This window comes from Silurus meridionalis, chromosome 15 (genome assembly GCF_014805685.1).
Source record: "Silurus meridionalis isolate SWU-2019-XX chromosome 15, ASM1480568v1, whole genome shotgun sequence".
NCBI lineage: Eukaryota > Metazoa > Chordata > Actinopteri > Siluriformes > Siluridae > Silurus > Silurus meridionalis.
The window spans coordinates 21654831-21672682 of NC_060898.1; the positions used below are offsets into that span (position 1 = coordinate 21654831).

The 17852-nt window shown below is 35.0% G+C and overlaps 2 long non-coding RNA genes across 2 annotated transcripts; both read left to right on the plus strand.

Annotated features, from left to right (window-relative positions):
• Positions 1 to 109: 109 nt before the first annotated feature.
• Positions 110 to 6212, plus strand: LOC124397640. Its single transcript, XR_006927943.1, has 5 exons — positions 110 to 893; positions 1019 to 1826; positions 3424 to 3504; positions 3678 to 3767; positions 3880 to 6212. It is a non-coding gene; the product is annotated as an uncharacterized LOC124397640 (long non-coding RNA).
• Positions 6213 to 10533: 4321 nt separating this feature from the next.
• On the plus strand, positions 10534 to 13991 carry LOC124397657. The gene is made up of 3 exons (XR_006927945.1): positions 10534 to 11001; positions 13209 to 13500; positions 13816 to 13991. It is a non-coding gene; the product is annotated as an uncharacterized LOC124397657 (long non-coding RNA).
• Positions 13992 to 17852: the final 3861 nt, after the last annotated feature.

Below are 17852 nucleotides of genomic sequence, written 5' to 3' on the forward strand. Positions count from 1 at the left end.
TCACAGTCCATTTGTGGAGCATAAGCACTGATGACATTAATCATCACCCCTTTAACTTCACGTTCATCACCCTATCAGAAACTCTCTTCACCTCCACTACACTCTTACTGTACTTCAGAATTAACCCTACACCATTTCTTTTTCCATCTACACCATGATAAAACAGTTTAAACACCACCAATGTTCCTGGCGTTACTCCTTTTCCCTCCCAGGTTGTTGAAGATGGTGACGGAGGTGAGGTGTGTTGAGGGTGGTGAGGGTTGAGATGTGAAGAACTTGCAGGATGTGCAGTCAAAACATTAGTAGCTACATTTACATTGCAAACACACATGACTCGACTTTATGAAAAGAAGAAACCAATAGCTGTGGCTTTTATTACATAAAATCTTGATATGTAATTATAGCTGTGTAATATCTGTGTACATTTGTGTATTTTTTTGTTCATTTGATTTGTCAGTAACTGGAAGGCTAAAATGTGTGAAAAGATTTTGAGGTTGGCTTGACAGAGTCCCCTAAACAATAAAGGAGGGTGTTTCTAGGTGGTTGCTTTACAGTTCCAGCTGGTTGATTGGGTGATGTTTAGTGGTTTGTATGATATTCCTGACAGCTGCTGGGTGATTTGATATTCCACATGTTGGTTGATATGTTTCTCTGTGGTCCTACCCATCGGAATCTAAAGCAGTCGTTTTTTGTTTTGCATCTGAGAGGAGGAATTTACTATTCAGAGCAGAAGCAAATGCTGGTGGTGGTGGATTGTTGTGTTGTTGGTGCAGTGTGTCTCAGGTGATTGTTGTGTTGTTGGTGCAGTGTGTCTCAGGTGATTCATCGCCACTTCAAGATCTTGCGATTTCTGTAGACAACTCGCAGATCCCACCTCCGGTCCCTAACTTGGGGTAACTATAGACAATCAACTGTCCTTTTTTTTTTATCAGATTACTAATCTTACACACTTTTGTTGAACACACTGTGCATGTTCCTTTACAATATCAGGATAATTTGCTAATTTTAATCCTCACAGGTTGCTCAGGTGCTTGTTTGGTCCCTGGTCATCTCGAGACTGGACGACTACAACTCACTCCTGTAAGCTCTGCCTCTGAGGGACATTCGACCTCTGCAACTGATCCAGAATGCAGCTGCACAAACGTATTTTTAACTTTTCCATTTTCTGCCACACCACCACATTGCTACGATTCCTCTGCTGGCTTTCTCTAGCTGCCCACATTAGTTTGAAAACATTAAAGCTTTCTTACAAAGCCCAAAATAGACCAGCACATCTCTGTATTTATCTTGCCCCAAACTGCACCACTGGCCACACCATTTCTCTGGGTACAGGGAAAAAATGCTTCAAGACTTTTCTGTTCTGGCACTGAGGTGGTGGAACAAAAATCCATTTGATGTCCAAATCTCAAGTCTCTTGCAGCCTTCAAACAACGTCTAAAGACCAACATTTGGCTATTCTAAGTATTTTCAGTATATAGCATCAGAGTTTTTTAGACTGATAGTATTATTTATTTATGTCTTAATAAACCAGTATCCGGATGTATTCACTGATAGACACGTGAAAGTAAGTAACTCTGGATAAGGATGTCTGCCAAACTCCGTAAATAAAAGTGTTTTTATAAATATGCCTGGAATTCACCTTTAAATGAGTTTTCAAGACCATGGGTTGAGGATGGCTATCTTCACATACAAAAGATCCTCAGGTAGAGACTTTGAAGAAGCTTGAGGATGCAGACGCTCCAGTTGTTCATCAAAGTTTTAGGATCAGCTTCAAAAGACTGTTTTTTTGGCAAGAAAATCACAGCCTGGACAATGTTCATGAGCTCGTAAGTAATGATTTCTGTAAATATGATTACAATATAACGCTGCTGGTTTGAGTTTAACAACATAAAAGTGGTTAGGATTATAATATTCCTACACTATATGGACACCTGACCTTTCCAGCCATATGCACTTCTTCTCCAAACTGTTACCACAGTGTTGGAGACACAGTTGTATTGGATGTATTTGGATGCGATAGAATTTCATTTTCCCTTCGCTTGAACTAGGAGACACAAACCTGTTCCAGCATGCCAATGCCCCGTGAACAAAGCCTGCTCAGTCTAGATATGATTTACATGAACTTACTATACACTCTTTTGGGATAAACTGGGTCACTACATCAGCACCCTCGTGTCTGAAGGAGCACAAATCTCCACAAACACACTCCAAAATCATGTTGAACATTTTCCCAGAAGAGTGGAGGTTATTATTACAGCAAATAGGGACTAAATGTGGAACTGACATTCACAAAACACAATTGGTGATTGTCAGTTTTCCACAAATGTATGTCTATATAGTGTAGATATAGTCATCAATACAGTCGTTATGATAGAATATTGTTTTTTAATTCTGATGTAATGAGTACGCGTACGCATCCTGTCCAGCATGCGTAATCACGTTGTACGTCAATGGGAGGTGCATTATATATTTCCGCATTTAGAAGAATTCAACCGGTAGAATGGTAAGCCATCGAATTAATACAGAAAATAATTCCTATACGTTTTTATATTTATATACAGTGTGTACCTCAAATTCAATGTGTAAAGTCTAAACAATTTCATAAATGTCTATTACAATACCTAACATTCGCACAGCTACTTTATAAGGACAGCGTTTATTTGTTTAGCGATCGTAGAGTAGGTCCGGCCTCGCTCATAGTGAGCTGTATATTTATTTTAATTTTTATGTAAACAGATTTGACATAGGAGCTTTATATAGGAGTTAATTATCCACATTCAATAATTTAACATTTGCTGTTCAGGATGCAAAATAAACACGTCGATAAGATCAAACTTAGGCTTCATAACTCAGTCTTCCTGCTTCGTATATATATATAGTGTGTCCTAAAAATGAAACAGTAGAGCCCTAACTGACAATAAATAGGGTAAAAAACAGTAAAAAGTGAAACACAGTTAGACTTTTTGCTGTGTGTGTTAAACATGCTATGCTAACTAATGCTAATGTAGATGTTCGCACCGGAGACATTTCAGCAACCTGCGTTTGGTGCTAAAAGTCTCAGTTAGCATAGCATGTTTAGCAGTATAACCCTGTAAACAATAGCCACTATAATTAACCTTTATTTGTTGATAATAAGTTACATTTAATAAAAAGTCTGTAATATAACAAGTATAAAGCAGATAGAATGAAACTACATTTATGATTTAGTTTCCTTCATAACTTTAAACTTTTTGTACAACCTTTAATAATGTTTATATGTAGCTTTATTATAACTGCTTTCTACTTTATAGCTATTTTGATCGTATTGCTGTACTGATCCTACTGTAGGATCAACATGCAACAAGTAAATAATGTGTTCAGGAAAACCTAATCAAAAGTTTTAATCAATTGGCGACACTACTGATGATTATAATGGTGTTTCAGGGGTTGTGTTTTTCCGGAGAAAGTAATGATGAAGAGAGGGAACCGTTGCTCACTGCTTCAGTTGAACATGAACAACAGAAGGTAATCATGCAGTTTTCCATTAATTCTATTAGATAATAATATCCTTTTTAGATAATAGATTTTATTAATCAAATTATAAAATAATTAATCTAATATTAAAGGAGACAGATTCTAATTTAATCCCACATGGGAATTTAAACATATTTCTTTCTCCTTTCCTCCATGTTTTATAGATTTCAGTGCAGTGTGTCGACGACCCAGAGCCTATGAAGCCCATGGTGCATTATGAAGATGAGACCTTCCCAATGTACCATCATCCACCAGTGAGTTTCTTTCTTTATTTGCCAATCTCTTAAAACTACATTGGGCTGCCTCTCTCTTTGTTTCTCTCTCTCTCTGCATAGATTTGTATTGACTGTATTTGTTTTTATTCAGGTGGAAGCTGAAGGAGAAAACCTGAAGTCAAAATTTTTACTTCTGAATAAAGTTTAATAATAAAAATGTAGTCTTAAGACTGGTTGAAACAAACAAACATACTGTACATTGTGCATACACTGGCATTCCTGTCATTTCATCAGGGATGTGAATGCAAAGGGCCACAGCATCATTACTTACCCAAATCATTACTCAACTGCAGAGATGGCAAATGTACACACATCCTTCACTCAAATAGAAGTACAGATACTCGTGTTTTAAAAGACTCTGGTCAAAGTTCTGACTACACTTTTTTTACTCAAGTTAAAGTAAAAAAGTTTGGGCTCTGACATGTAGTTCAGTAAAATGTAGTCATTATTACTACGCGTTATGGTGTCATGTTGGTAACTGAACCTCACATCATATTAATATATAATAGAAAATAAATTCAAATGTTTTTATCTAATGAATGTATTCAGGCTGAACAACATAGCAGAGAAAAGATGATGATGATCAGGTGATCAGGAATGTCTCTGTTATCAGTCATGTTTATATCGCTGACACCCTCTGTCTCATCCACGTCAACCCCATACTTCTTGTTGCCTTCTGCCACGCTCGTTGTTAGATTTGTAAACTTGTCTACATCTATGGTGCGTGTGAGCCAGTAAATTATAATCCAGTGGTAGATTGAAAAAGCCACGCAATGACAAGAAACGTGTTAAAAACGGCACGCAATGAGAAGAAAAAATATTGATGATGTCACTAAATAGATTAAAACTAAGGTAACGAGTCTGGTTTGAAAATGTAAGAAGTAGAAAGTACAGATGTTTGTGTAACATATGTATCGAGTGAAAGTAAAACGTTGTCAGAAAATAAATAATGAAGAAAGCATTGATACCAGAGAAATCTACTTAAAAAAACGATTAGAAAATTCCCAAAATTTTTACACCAAGACATGCTTTACCCAGGACAAGTGTGGGAAATTGGCATAGCTGTTTTTAAATAAAACACCATGCACATCAAAAAAATCAATAAAATGGAAATAAAATAAAAATGTAAAAAGTAATTTTTTTTCTGTGCAGCCCAGTACTAGTCCACAGCCTGGTGTATGGGGCCTGGTTTATGCCTGGTGTATGTGGACCCCTGATTTAACAAATCACAATTTAATTTTTGCATAATGAAAAGCCTGATAGTGGTATAGAAATGAACCCTATTGATCCTAGATAACTGGCAAACATTTCCTGTGCACCATAAAAAAAAAAAAAAAAAAACCTAATTGACAGAGTCATTCTTAAGAGAACTGACAGATTTTATTTGCAAGACTGAACAGTGTTTCCAAAATACATGTGGAATAAACAACTTTTGTTTCAAAATGCATAGAACACAATTTATATGAATCGTTTTGCACAAGTGACTGAAAAAATACTGACTTGTAAACTAATGATCTAAGAAAAGAGGGATACACGTCTAATGTGTTCATTAGGGCTGTAAAAAAAATACACATTCGATTCCTTCCAAAAAGTTAAATGTGTTAAATTAAACACATGAATTTCTTTCTGAAGAATTTCTGAAAATCTTAATAGATTAGTGTAAATTTGGGTTAAAATTGTAGGTGAATGAATTCCAATGATTTATTTCATTACACTAATCCGCCGTCCGGGAAAAATCCGGTCTAAAAATAACCTCTTGTACCCAGAGCTGATATTGTTGAGTAAAATTTAATTCCATGTACAATTATTACATAAAAGATATAATCAATCATTGTATCGCATGCTAATAAACATGATATACAATAAAGCACATAGAGGGGACTTCTTTACAGAAAACATAATTTTTCTTGTTTGAATTTTTTATTTTATTCTATTTTTGAAGTTTTCTATTTGTATTGGTTTAAATAAGATTTTCAGCCCGTGGTGGTATCAACATTTCACAGCTCAATATCCAACCTATTATATGTAGATAGAAAGGATTTAAAATGGTTCCCAGGATAGAGAGTCATGAAGAGAGCATTAGTAAATCACATGTAACTTTTTAAAAATTGTGATGGATGGGCTCAACCACCGTTATTGTATTTAACTGGAAAGAATGTAGGCATTTAAAGATAATGGTGGCAGATGAGGGAATGATTGAAAAAAAAGTTGAGCATTACACAGAGGGCAGAAGAAGGTATATAAAGTCCTTGTGTTGACTGTTTTTGGGTGTTTTGATGGAATTGCCTGGTTTTATTTCTGCTAAATAAAGGCTTCTTCTTTGACACCACAACCCTGGACACTCTCCATCACTTCATCTAACTCACTCCAGAATTTTTCTTTCTCCTCTAACTCACAGCCTATTTGTGGAGCATAAGCACTGATAACATTTATCATCACCCCTTCAACTTCCAGCTTCACGTTCATCACTCTATCAGAAACTCTCTTCACCTCCACTACACTCTTACTGTACTCTTCCTTCAGAATCACCCCTACACCATTTCTCTTTCCATCTACACCATGATAGAACAGTTTAAACACCTCCAATGTTTCTGGCCTTACTCGCTTTCCACTTGGTCTCCTGAACACACAACATATCTACCTTTCTCCTTTCCATCATATCAGCTATCTCTCTTCCTTTAACCATCATAGTACCAACATTTAAAGTACCAACCCGAACCTCTACTCTCCTCCACTTCTTCTTTCCCTTCACTTCTCTGTAGACATCTTCCTCCTCTTCTTCTCCTCCTTCAGCCAACAGTAGCCCAATTTCCCCTGGTACCTGTTGGCAAAAAATACCTGTGGCGGTCGTTGGTAACCAGGCGAGGTGGAACAAACATCCACTGGCTTGTTCAGCCCTAATGGCTGGTTCGTTATTGAATTTGTTAGTTTTGGTTATAATTGCCCACAGCAGTTTTGCTGCCAAGGCAAATTCTAATGACCATTTTTTTAGAATCCCTTTAATTTAATCTAGCTCCATTTTTAAGACCTTTTAAGAAACTGGAGATTTGTGCTTGAGTCTTTTCCCCACACTATGCTATGAAAAATAAATCAGAGTTATGAAAACAGGAAGGTTGTAGGCGAGAGTATGAGAATTGATAATTGCTGTGACAGTGGTAAGGGTGGTGACAACTGTGATGACGGTGAGGTGTGTTGAGGATGGTGATGATAGTAAGTTGTGTTTAGGGTGGTGATGGATGTGTGGTTTGAGGTGTGTAGGACTTGCAGGATGTGCAGTCAAAACACAAGTAGTTGCATTTACATGATTTGACTTTATGACAAACAAGAAACCAGAAGCTGTGTTTTTATTTCTGTTAAACATTTTGATATGTAATTATGGCTGTGTAATATCTGTGTACATTTGTGTATTTTTTGTTCAATTGCTTTGCCAGTAACAAGTGAAACTGGAAGGCTGTAATTTGTAAACTAATTTTAAGTTTGGCTTGACAAAGTCCCCTGAACAATAAAGGAGGGTGTTTCTAGGTGGTTTCTGCTTCTCTTTTTTGTCTGGTTCCTCTCAATGTTTTATCCTCATACCATCTAAGGGAGTTTTTCCCTGCCACAGTCACCCCAGGCTGCTCATTGGGGATAAACACACATAGTTTCCTTTAATTCCTAAGTTCTATAAAGCTGCTTTGAGACAATGTCCATTGTGAAAAACGCTATAGAAATAAACTTGATTTTGAACTTTATTTATCTTACCCCCATCAGCGCCACTGGCCCCACCATCTCTCAGAGTACGAGGAAAATATTCTTCAAGACTCTTCTCTTCTGGCACAGAGGAGGTGGAACAAACATCTATTTGATGTCCAATAGCTGAGTCTCTAGCAGCCTTTAAAAACATCTAAAGAGCAACCTCTTCCAACATTTTGTTCTTTTAAGTATATTCTTCCACAACAGAATTTATTTCGGCCTTCAATGAACCATCATCCACCAGTTTCCTCTACTTTTTAAAAACTATATAGGGCTGCCTTTTCCCCAATTTTAGTTTTCTCTCTTTCTCTTTTATTTTAATGTAAAATGTGCTTAATAACTTATTCCACCAGGTTGATAGATTTCCCTAATAAGCTAAAACAGCATATGTACTACATATACATATACACTATACTGCATTTAAACATTTCTTATCAATTTAGTTTGAAGCCATTTACGCTCCTGTTTAAAGGTACGTGTATTTTCATGCTACAGTACCAAGGAAATAATCTTTTCTCTATAATCATTTTTATTTTAAAGGGAACCGCATTATCTCGAGTGTAGTGGAAAGTTGATTCTAGACATTCCATAGTCCAGTTGAGCCCTGTGTTGATAACAGTTTTTAACTGATAAAACTTGTTGCAGTAGCTAACGTGCATGCACGTGTTTAACACAATAACATGGTGAGGTATGCATGCGTTGACTGAGTTAGATTAAAAAAGATGAGGTAATGATCTGAAATAACTTCAGACTGTGGAACTATGACAATATTTTAGATATTTTATCCAAATGTTAATATTAAATAGTCTGTCAACCATTATTATTTATTCCTACTGTATCTAAAATAGACACACTGTTTTTAGAAGGTCATCCTTAATATCAAAGTTAATATTGAAATCACAGTCAATTAATTACGTGTCTAAAGTAGCAGCTGCAGTAGGTTTGAAATTATATTTGGAAAAACCAGAATTGGCTTTTTGGGGTCTATAAATAATAATAAATGGAATTGACTGGACATTTATGTTTAGTTTTTTGTGTGACGTTTAGATTAGCATTTTAAATCACTGTGACACCGCCTCTTCTGACATTTAGATAGGGCTGGTGTGTGTAAAACTATACTCGGACTAGCCCAATTTAATGCTGGATAGATGCTAAGCTGGAAAAACTGTAAAAGTAGATTAACGCATTTTAGTTTCAGGTTTAGTTTAGTTTTAGAGCATCTTTATGTGGGCAGAAGGAGCTTAACCACAATACCTGCTTTTTAACAAGACAGTCTTTTTGTGCCTGAAATAATGTTCTTATAGGACTTATTACATAAACCCCAATTTCCCTCTGTATCTGAGAAAGTTCTGCGTTCTTCACAGTAGAAAATAAATATTTATGTAATTGTTAAAGGAAAGACGTGTTGTTTATGTGTTTTTGTTCTGAGAAAAAATCCTGGCAAAGTGAAAAGGTCTACATTTTTCCTAAATGTTGTTATGTTACTAGTCTTACTATAGAACTAATACATTTTTTCAGGAACATTGTAGTTTATGCAGAGCTTGTGCTTAAAATTGAGCTCAGGTTTCATGTCATCGGTCCCTGAGATGTGTCATCATGAATGTCCACATGCCTTAATTAGCCATGTCTATGACATGAAGCTTCACAGCTGGCTGTGTTCAAGGATCTAAGATTCTGTTCTGATCTACTTAAAAGCTGACTACATTTTAACCTGTCCAAAATTCCCCTGTCCAGTCACCTGTCCCCCATTCTCAATTCCCATTCACTCATCCCAATCACCTGGCCCATTCCCATTACCTGAAATATTCTCATTAACCTGGTGTAGACACTCAGAACCTTAGTTTGGGATGAAGATTCACCTTCTATTCAGACAATGAGCCAGACACTCAGACATGCAAAGACAAGGACCTCCAAAGCTGTAGTGTCATACCCAACAATATAAAACTTCCCTTGGGTGTTTGTAAAAGGTATTAAGTGTACGTTTTTGTAAGATTTACAGTCTGTCTTTCCCGTGTAATATCATTAAGAAAGGCTGGGGTTTGAACCTGGCTTATTACGTCTTGAAGAATGTTTGAACAAGATGAATAAAAAAGACAGACACATTCCTCTGAGCTTGATGCAGCTTGAAGAATTTTGTCTGATGCCTTTTTTAGATCAGCTCTGTCCAGACAGCAAGGGCTGTGAGAGACATCTGACTGATCTGACATCTGACAAAAATCTTGGCACCAACAAGCATAACCGTAGTCAAAATAAGTGAGATGGCTAAGTCCTCTGTCAGTAAAAAAATATTATGTATTACTGTTTATGAGTAATCAAGGCTCTGAGCTAGACATAATTCATTTGTGAGTTAAAATCTAAAGATTGACAAAAAAAGTGTCATATGTTTGATTAATACTGTACTTCATCTGGAAAATGGACAAATGAACATTTTTAAACAATGAGTGTCCTAAGGTTTGATGAGTCCTCTGAACAAGTGTTATCAAGGGGAAAAACGGAGGCAAGAACAATGGAGGTGAATCAGCTGAGAGAAAAAAAAATCGGTGAGTTTGATCAAATGTTGTAGAGAAATGTATCGGTATTAATAAAACATGATTTCTGCCTTGAAATATTTATGGTTCTTGTTTCTCTAAATGTTACAGAATAATACATATTTAACGATGTTTTACGATGTGATATTATTTAATTTCTTTAGTGATCTGTGACCATGTTTATTCAGAATCCGGGAAAGACCTACTGCTAATTTGTGAATAACGATTAACAGCAAAGGATCATTTAAAAAGTAAAAGTTATGTCAAAATCTTACACCAAATCCGTATCACACTAATGAATAGTTAAATAATTATAATGAATAAAATAATTGTAATTAAATTTTTTTTTTACTTGTAATTGTTACCTAGATTTACTGATGCAAATCTTCCCCTATTATCATTAAACTAATGACTATGAATTGGTCTCATATTTAAGGTTACTATAGAGCTTAAGTATGAAAGGCATGCCCATACTTTTTACAGCAAATTTTTTTAAAGGGGTGTGGTTTATACATGTGGCTTAAATACAGACTCCCACCTTCAACCTTTTAGTTGTTATTTATCCAGAGAGGAAATGGAAATGACTTGGAAAATCATTTTAAAAGCGTTTGACTTGCTTCCCCTTCCAGACAGGGAGCGGATTTTCAGTGTCAAAGGAGACTCTTCAGCTGCTGATTGGAGTTCAAGGATTATAACAATAAACTCTGCTGTGGAAGCGGCGGCCAGTATGCTGTTCAAGAAACAATAGCTGAATTTAAAAAAAATATATGATTACATATAGTTATAGTTATAATTAAAATAACAGCATGAATTAATTGTTCAAATTAATAATATCCAAACAAATTATTATTGGATGGAGATAATTAATTCTAAGCCTAATGTAGTGACAGATTGTTTATATTAATGATTTATTGACTGATTTTCCAATCCATCAGAGAACTAGCTGGCGCTAGGTAGGTTGTAAAACATTTCTAAGTGATTTTTTTTTCTTTTAATAAAAAGCTATTCCTGTATTTACGTTCTTAAAGCTTTAGAGTTTCATTAGGACACTTTTCATGACGTTGTTTTTTTTTGTCCATTTGTTTAATGATTGAATTTGAGAAGTGGCAAGTTTTGTCTTTCTTTTAAAGTTGCGAGCAGATCTGATGCAGACGATTGACATCATTGTCACTTAAAAAAAAAAGGTCACAATGATTAAAAAAATAATTTAATCATCACTGGTTTATTTCTATAGGTGCTGTAATTTGTGCTTGTGTGTGTGTGTGTGTGTGTGTGTGTGTGTGTATGCTTTTTTTTTCTTTTTTTTTAAGCTGATATATCATCACACATTGTTTTATTGTAAGTTTGTGAACAGATGTGTCAAAAACTGCATAATTATTGAATTTCTTTAATAGATGTGAACTGAATTAACAGTTGCTTTTCAGCATGCAAGTTGCCTTTATTTATTTAATTTGCTTATTTTTTCCCCAACCACATTTATGACAAGAATCAGCCTAAAAATTTAAAAGATTTAAAAGAATGTGCTGTGGCAAGTAAATGGCAGACTGGACAATGTTCATGCTGTTGTGGTGCTGGTGTGGAGTGAATTCTGTAAATTTGTCTAAAATATAATTGTAGATTAAAATCAAACAACTTAAATGTGTTCAAAATCATAATATACAGAATTGGGCCACCTGATATTTCCAGCCATATGTACTTCTTCCCCAAACTGCTTCCAGAAAGTTGGAAGCACACAACTGTATAGGACGTATTTGGATGTTGTCAAATACGGATTTCTCTTCACTTGTAAAAATGTAAACCTGTTCCAGCATGACAATGCCCCTGGTTCATAGTCAGCTTCATGAAGATAAGATTTATAGGGGTTTCTGTAGGATATCGTGATTGACCTGCTATAGAGCTCTGACCTCAACCTTATTGAACACCTTTGGGATGAATGTGAATGCTGAGTGAACCCCAGACGTCCTCACATCACCTACATCAGTATCTTTACCTTTACTAACACCATTGTGGCTGAATGAGTACAAATGTTCACAAGCACATTCAAAAACATTGCTGAACATCTTCCCAAAGGAGTAAAGTTTATAATAACAGCAAATGGGGACTAAATGTAGAATGCAACTTAAAAAAACACACAAATGTGATTACAATCAGACTTAATACGTAAGCATACGCATACAGTCCAGCATACGTAATCACGTCGTGTACGTCAGTGGGCAGAACTTAGTAAGTTGTGGACGTCGACGGATAAAATGGTAAGCCATTTGTAAAGTCGGTTCGTAAAGTCAAAACTATTTAACATAAATGTCTAAGTATATGCACGTAACATTCATGCAGACGCTTCATTAGGACATCCTTTATCTTTTTTAGCAAACGCAGAGAAGGTGCAGCCTCGCTCATAGCGTACATAGCGTAACTACAGATTTGACATAGTAGTTTAAATAGGAGTTAAATTCCTAGTTATTATCCATCATCTTATAATATAAGTGAAAATGAACATTTTCTGTTCAGGATGCAAGTTAAATACGCAGACAAATTATGATGCAATCCTAAGTGGGAATTTCAACATAGCACGTTTCATAGCTTCCGGTACAATATGTAAACAACCCAATGCCTTTGAACGCCATGTTGTATTATGACTATGAAGCCCTTCTATTATCTCTCTACTTTTATAAATAAATTAGGCTGCCTCACACTCTCTTTTACCTAATCAAGTCATTATTGTGGACTTTCCTAATGAATAGACATGAATCAGTGCAGGTGTGTCTGGTTAGTAAATTTTAAAATTACATTTCAACAAAGTAATTTAGTAAAAAAAATAAAATTGAGCCCTGGAGATATCAGCATTTCACAGCTAATCATCCTCGTCATGTTCAGCAGTAATAATCTTATATCCAGGTTAATGTAAGTGCTGCTCCAGCGTATAGGAGCATTGCGGGATACTGTAGTTTTTTCAATCAACCAACCAGATAGCTATCAATGTACTAACCAGATTTTGTTTCCTGAAACACTGTTGGAAATGTAGATGGTGTTCACTTCAGTTCATTTGTTTAGTATCTGCAAACATCTGAACAAACCTCACTGAAGTAAAGACAGTTGAGATGTGAATTATTTGATGTTACTGAATAATAATTATAATATAATAATTATAATGATGATTCAGGGGTCATGTTTGTCCCGAAGAAGCAGTGATGAAGAGAGGGAACATTTGTTATCTGCTTCAGGTGAACATGAAAAGGAGAAGGTAATTGTGCAGTTTTCCACAGATTCAATTAGTTAATAATAAAAAAAATAATCTAATGTTAAAGGTGAAAGATTCTGATTTAATCCTACATGGGAATTTATTTTTCCTCCGTGTTTTATAGTTTTCGTTGCAGTGTGTAGACGACCCAACACCTTTGGATGCTATTGTGTATTATGGAGATAAAGCCTTCCTAATGCACCATCATCCACCTGTGAGTTTCTTTCAATAATCTCTGCTCTCTCTATTTCTCTCTCCTTTTCTCTTTCTCTTTTCTTTTTTTAAATTTGCTTCCTAATTATTCCACCACGCAAGCAGGTTTTACTAATACAGTATGTTACAACAGCAAATATGTATACTACATATATATTATACTGCATATAAATACTTTAATATAAAAATAAATTATAACAGAATTAAGACAAATACTGTTTTACTCCTACATATAAAATGTAACTCTCTTAGAGTTTAGTGTGATTGTATTAGTCATCGTAAATATCATATTGACTGCTTTTTTGTTTTAATTCAGGTGGAAGTTGGAGAAGATGTCTGAATAGAGTTTTATAATAAAAACACATATACAACCTCCTGTTTAACTTTTATTCAGCATCACTTCATCCATATGTCATGTAGTTCTAAGACTGCTTGGTGTGTCTATGTGGAGTCAGCTGTAAAAATATAAAAAAAAATAAAAAAATAAAAACATTTAAGCCCTATTTGGATTGGATTAGTTTTACACAGAAATATGGACTTATGTAAATATTAACGGTGCATCTATTAGATTTTAGTTTGGTCTGAAATGATCATGGGAGTATTACAGTAATCAAATGGACCTGTAGAAATTACCAGAGGCAATATATTCATAAAAATGTAGGAATTTTTATGTAGAATTAACATGTGGGGTTAGATCTAATTTTTTCTTTAGTATCAATAGTTTTTGGGGACCCCTGATTGAACAAATCACAAAAGCAAAAGGTTTTATTTTTGCCTAATGTAAATCCCGAAGGTGGAACAGAAATTAACCCTAAAGACCCAATGACACTCAAGAACCACAGAGATACTGTGACTGAAACAATACTGAATTTTGATTTACTGGTTCAAAACACATCTAATCTGTTAATTGGCGCTGTAAAAACACACACATTAACATGTACTCAAATCATTTCACGAATAATAAATGGAATAAATAAAAACACAAATTGTGCTATAATTATATATTGAAAAAGAATTCTAAATAGATGATTGCGTGTAAATTTGGGTTAAAAATATATGGTGATCAATTCCAATGATTTTTTCTATTATTACACTCATATGCCATCTGGGTAAACTCGCGCCCTCTTGTGACCAGAGAATATATTACTGAGTCCCATTTAATTCCACCTACTTTTACAACTTTAAAAGTTTTAATCATTGTATGGCATGCTAATAAACATAAAATACCACCAAGCACATAAAGGGGACTTGAACAAAACAAGAGAAAGTAGAAGCATTTAAACTATTTCGTGGTATTAAAGAGAATACTTCATTAATATCTTTAGTTTTAATAGTTTTTATAGCAGCGGTTGTTCAGGTAGCTAATTGTTTAGCTAGGTAGTTAGCTTGCAAGCCATACAATTTTTAGTGTGAAAGCTTGCTCCCAATTGTTTGTTTGCCATGATCGTACATTTGATTTGAAGATCAGGGCCTTTTTAAAAAAATACATCTATAAGGAATGTTAGAAATGAACATATGGAAGACATGGCTAATACAAGCTAAGCATGACTGTTGAGCTCTGTGGTAATAACCAGGAGATTTTTTGATAAAACTGGCTGCAGTGGTTGACAGGAATGCACAAATGTGATAAGAAAATGTTATTACTGAGTTAGATTTGAAAGGAGATGAGATAATGATCTGAAATAACTTCAGGCTGTGAAACAACAGCAACATTTTCTATATTTAATCCAAATGTTATTATTAAATTTCGGGTATCCACGATTATGAGTCAGTGAGGGGTTTCCTAATGATCAAAGTAAATATTAAAGTCAGAGATAATTAATACTTTGTCTAAAGAAGTAGCTAGTTATTTTGAAATGAAATCTGCATATGAATAGGCTTCTGGGGGTCTATAAAGAATAATAAATGAAATTGACTGGAAAAGCTACATACATTATTTTGGTTTAAACAACTTTGTGTTACATTTATGTTTAGATTTTTTGTGTGAAATTTTGTTTATTATTAAAAATAACTGCAACACCTCTTTCCCTGCCATTTAGACGGGGTTGGAGTATATAACTACCCCAGGAGGACAAGCTTCATTTAATGCTTATTATGCAATTGTTCAAGGAAAGAGGTGTTTGTGTTTATGTTCTCCTTTGAATAAGATATAAATGTAGTGAGCATTTTCCAAGATCTGTGTGCTCATCTCTTTAGGGAAATAGATTCATTGCATAGGTTAGTCAGATACATTGTGTGCTCGTTTCCTTTGTTTGTGGTTTGTGTTGCAAAAGTTTGCAACTACAACAAAGCAAGGGAAACTCCAACATAGAGAGATCATGCACCTTTAGAAAATAAACTCTTCATTACAGGTTAAATGTGATCAGTTTTAAGAAATTTCACTTGGCAAACTGTAGAATTCCAATATTATATTAATGATGTATCTCAAAACAATGCATAAGAGTCATGCATTTTTTATCATATCATGTTTCTGTGTATAAAAGATTCAGACTCATTTATTCAGCTATTATTTTGCTTGTAGAGACACAAACAATATAAAATCTTCCAGACACTATATTTGCCGTAATAATCAGGGCTCAGAAGCTTTTCAAATAGGTTAGAGGTGTTTATAAAAGCTAATAACATGCCTATATTTTAATCATTAGACTATTAGAGAATACAAAAAACTGTTCGATAAAACAAGCTGGCTGTCCTGTTCCTGATTACATGATTGGATTCAAGAAATTAAAAAAGTAGATTTATGTTAAAAAGTCTGAAATCCTGAATTTAATAGGATTTGATAAAATGGCTGTTTATTTCTGTACAATTTATTATAAATATGTGAAACTAAAACTACCGCTGTGGCAGTTAGTCAAGTTTTTTTTTTCCCCCACACCAGTTAAAATACCAGGAAGCTTTTGAATCACTTTTTCCTTCAGAAGCGATTGTTTATGTTTAGAAAAAAAAGTGATATTTCTACAATATTGTTCAGTATTGATTTTTTTTACCTCCAGCAGCAAATTTTGTTGCACGTGACATGTTTAAAGATGTTTTCTGTCTCCACAACAAAGTGAAGCGGCATCTTGAGAGGAAACCATGATGAGGTCAACAATTAGCACTACACCTCGTTTTCTCATGAAAAAGAACCGAAGAAAAGAGGTAGTGGTCTAATTGTTCCTCAATGTTATTACTTTTCTTCACTATTTATTTTCCTGACAACTTTTTACTTTCACTCATTACATTTTTCACACAAATATCTTTAAACATTTTCAAACCAGACTTGTTACTTTCATTTTAATCTATTTGGTGAGATGATCAATATCTTCTCATTTTGTGACATTTTCAGACCATCAATCTATTTCCTGTTTTTGCGCGGCTTTTTTAATCTTCCACTGGTGCATCATTTCCTGTCTGTCACACACCACAGGTAGTCTAGTTTATGAAGGTAACAATGAGCAGGCAGAAGGCAACAAGAAGTCTGGGGTTGATGTGGATGAGACAGGGAGTCTGTGAACATGGCTGAGAACAGAGACATTCCTGATCACCTGATCATCATCATCATCTTTTTTCTGCTTGTGTTCTATATGGTGGATGTTCAACGTGGATACATTCATTAGAGAACAACATTAGAAATTAATTTGTATTAATATATTAATATGATGTGAGGTTCAGTTTCCAGCGTGACACTAAAACAGGTAATACATGTCAGAGCCCAAACTTCTTTACTTTAACTTGAGTGAAAAAGTGTAGTCAGAACTTCAACTTCTACCAGAGTCTTTAAAAACATGAGTATCTGAACTTCTACTTGAGTGTACGTTTGCCGCCTCTGTATGCTACTGTACTTTCAATAAAATAATCTGAAAAATGAGCAAATTCACGTTTTTAAAATAATAAATGTCCTAAAGTTTGATTCACTTTTTTTAATGAAAAAGTGAGCAATTTAGAAGTTGTTAGTTTCGGGTGTGGTAAGTAATGGAAAGTGTGTTAGAGAAGTGAAGAAAAAAGTGCAGGCAGGGTGGAGTGGGTGGAGAAGAGTGAGAGCAGGAGTGATTTGTGATAGAAGAGTATCTGCAAGAGTGAAAGAGAAAGTTTATAGTACTGTGGTGAGACCTGAGATGTTGTATGGTTTAGAGACAGTGGCACTGAGTAAAAGACAGGAGGTGGAGCTGGAGGTAGCAGAGCTGAAGATGTTGAGATGTTCGTTGAGAGTGATGACGATGGACAGGATTAAAAATGAGTTTATTAGAGGGACAGAGCATGTAGGACGTTTTGGAGACAAGGTGAGGGAGGTGTGATTGAGATGGTTTGGACATGTGCAGAGGAGGGACATGGGGTATATCAGTAGGAGAATGCTGAGGATGGAGCCACCAGGAA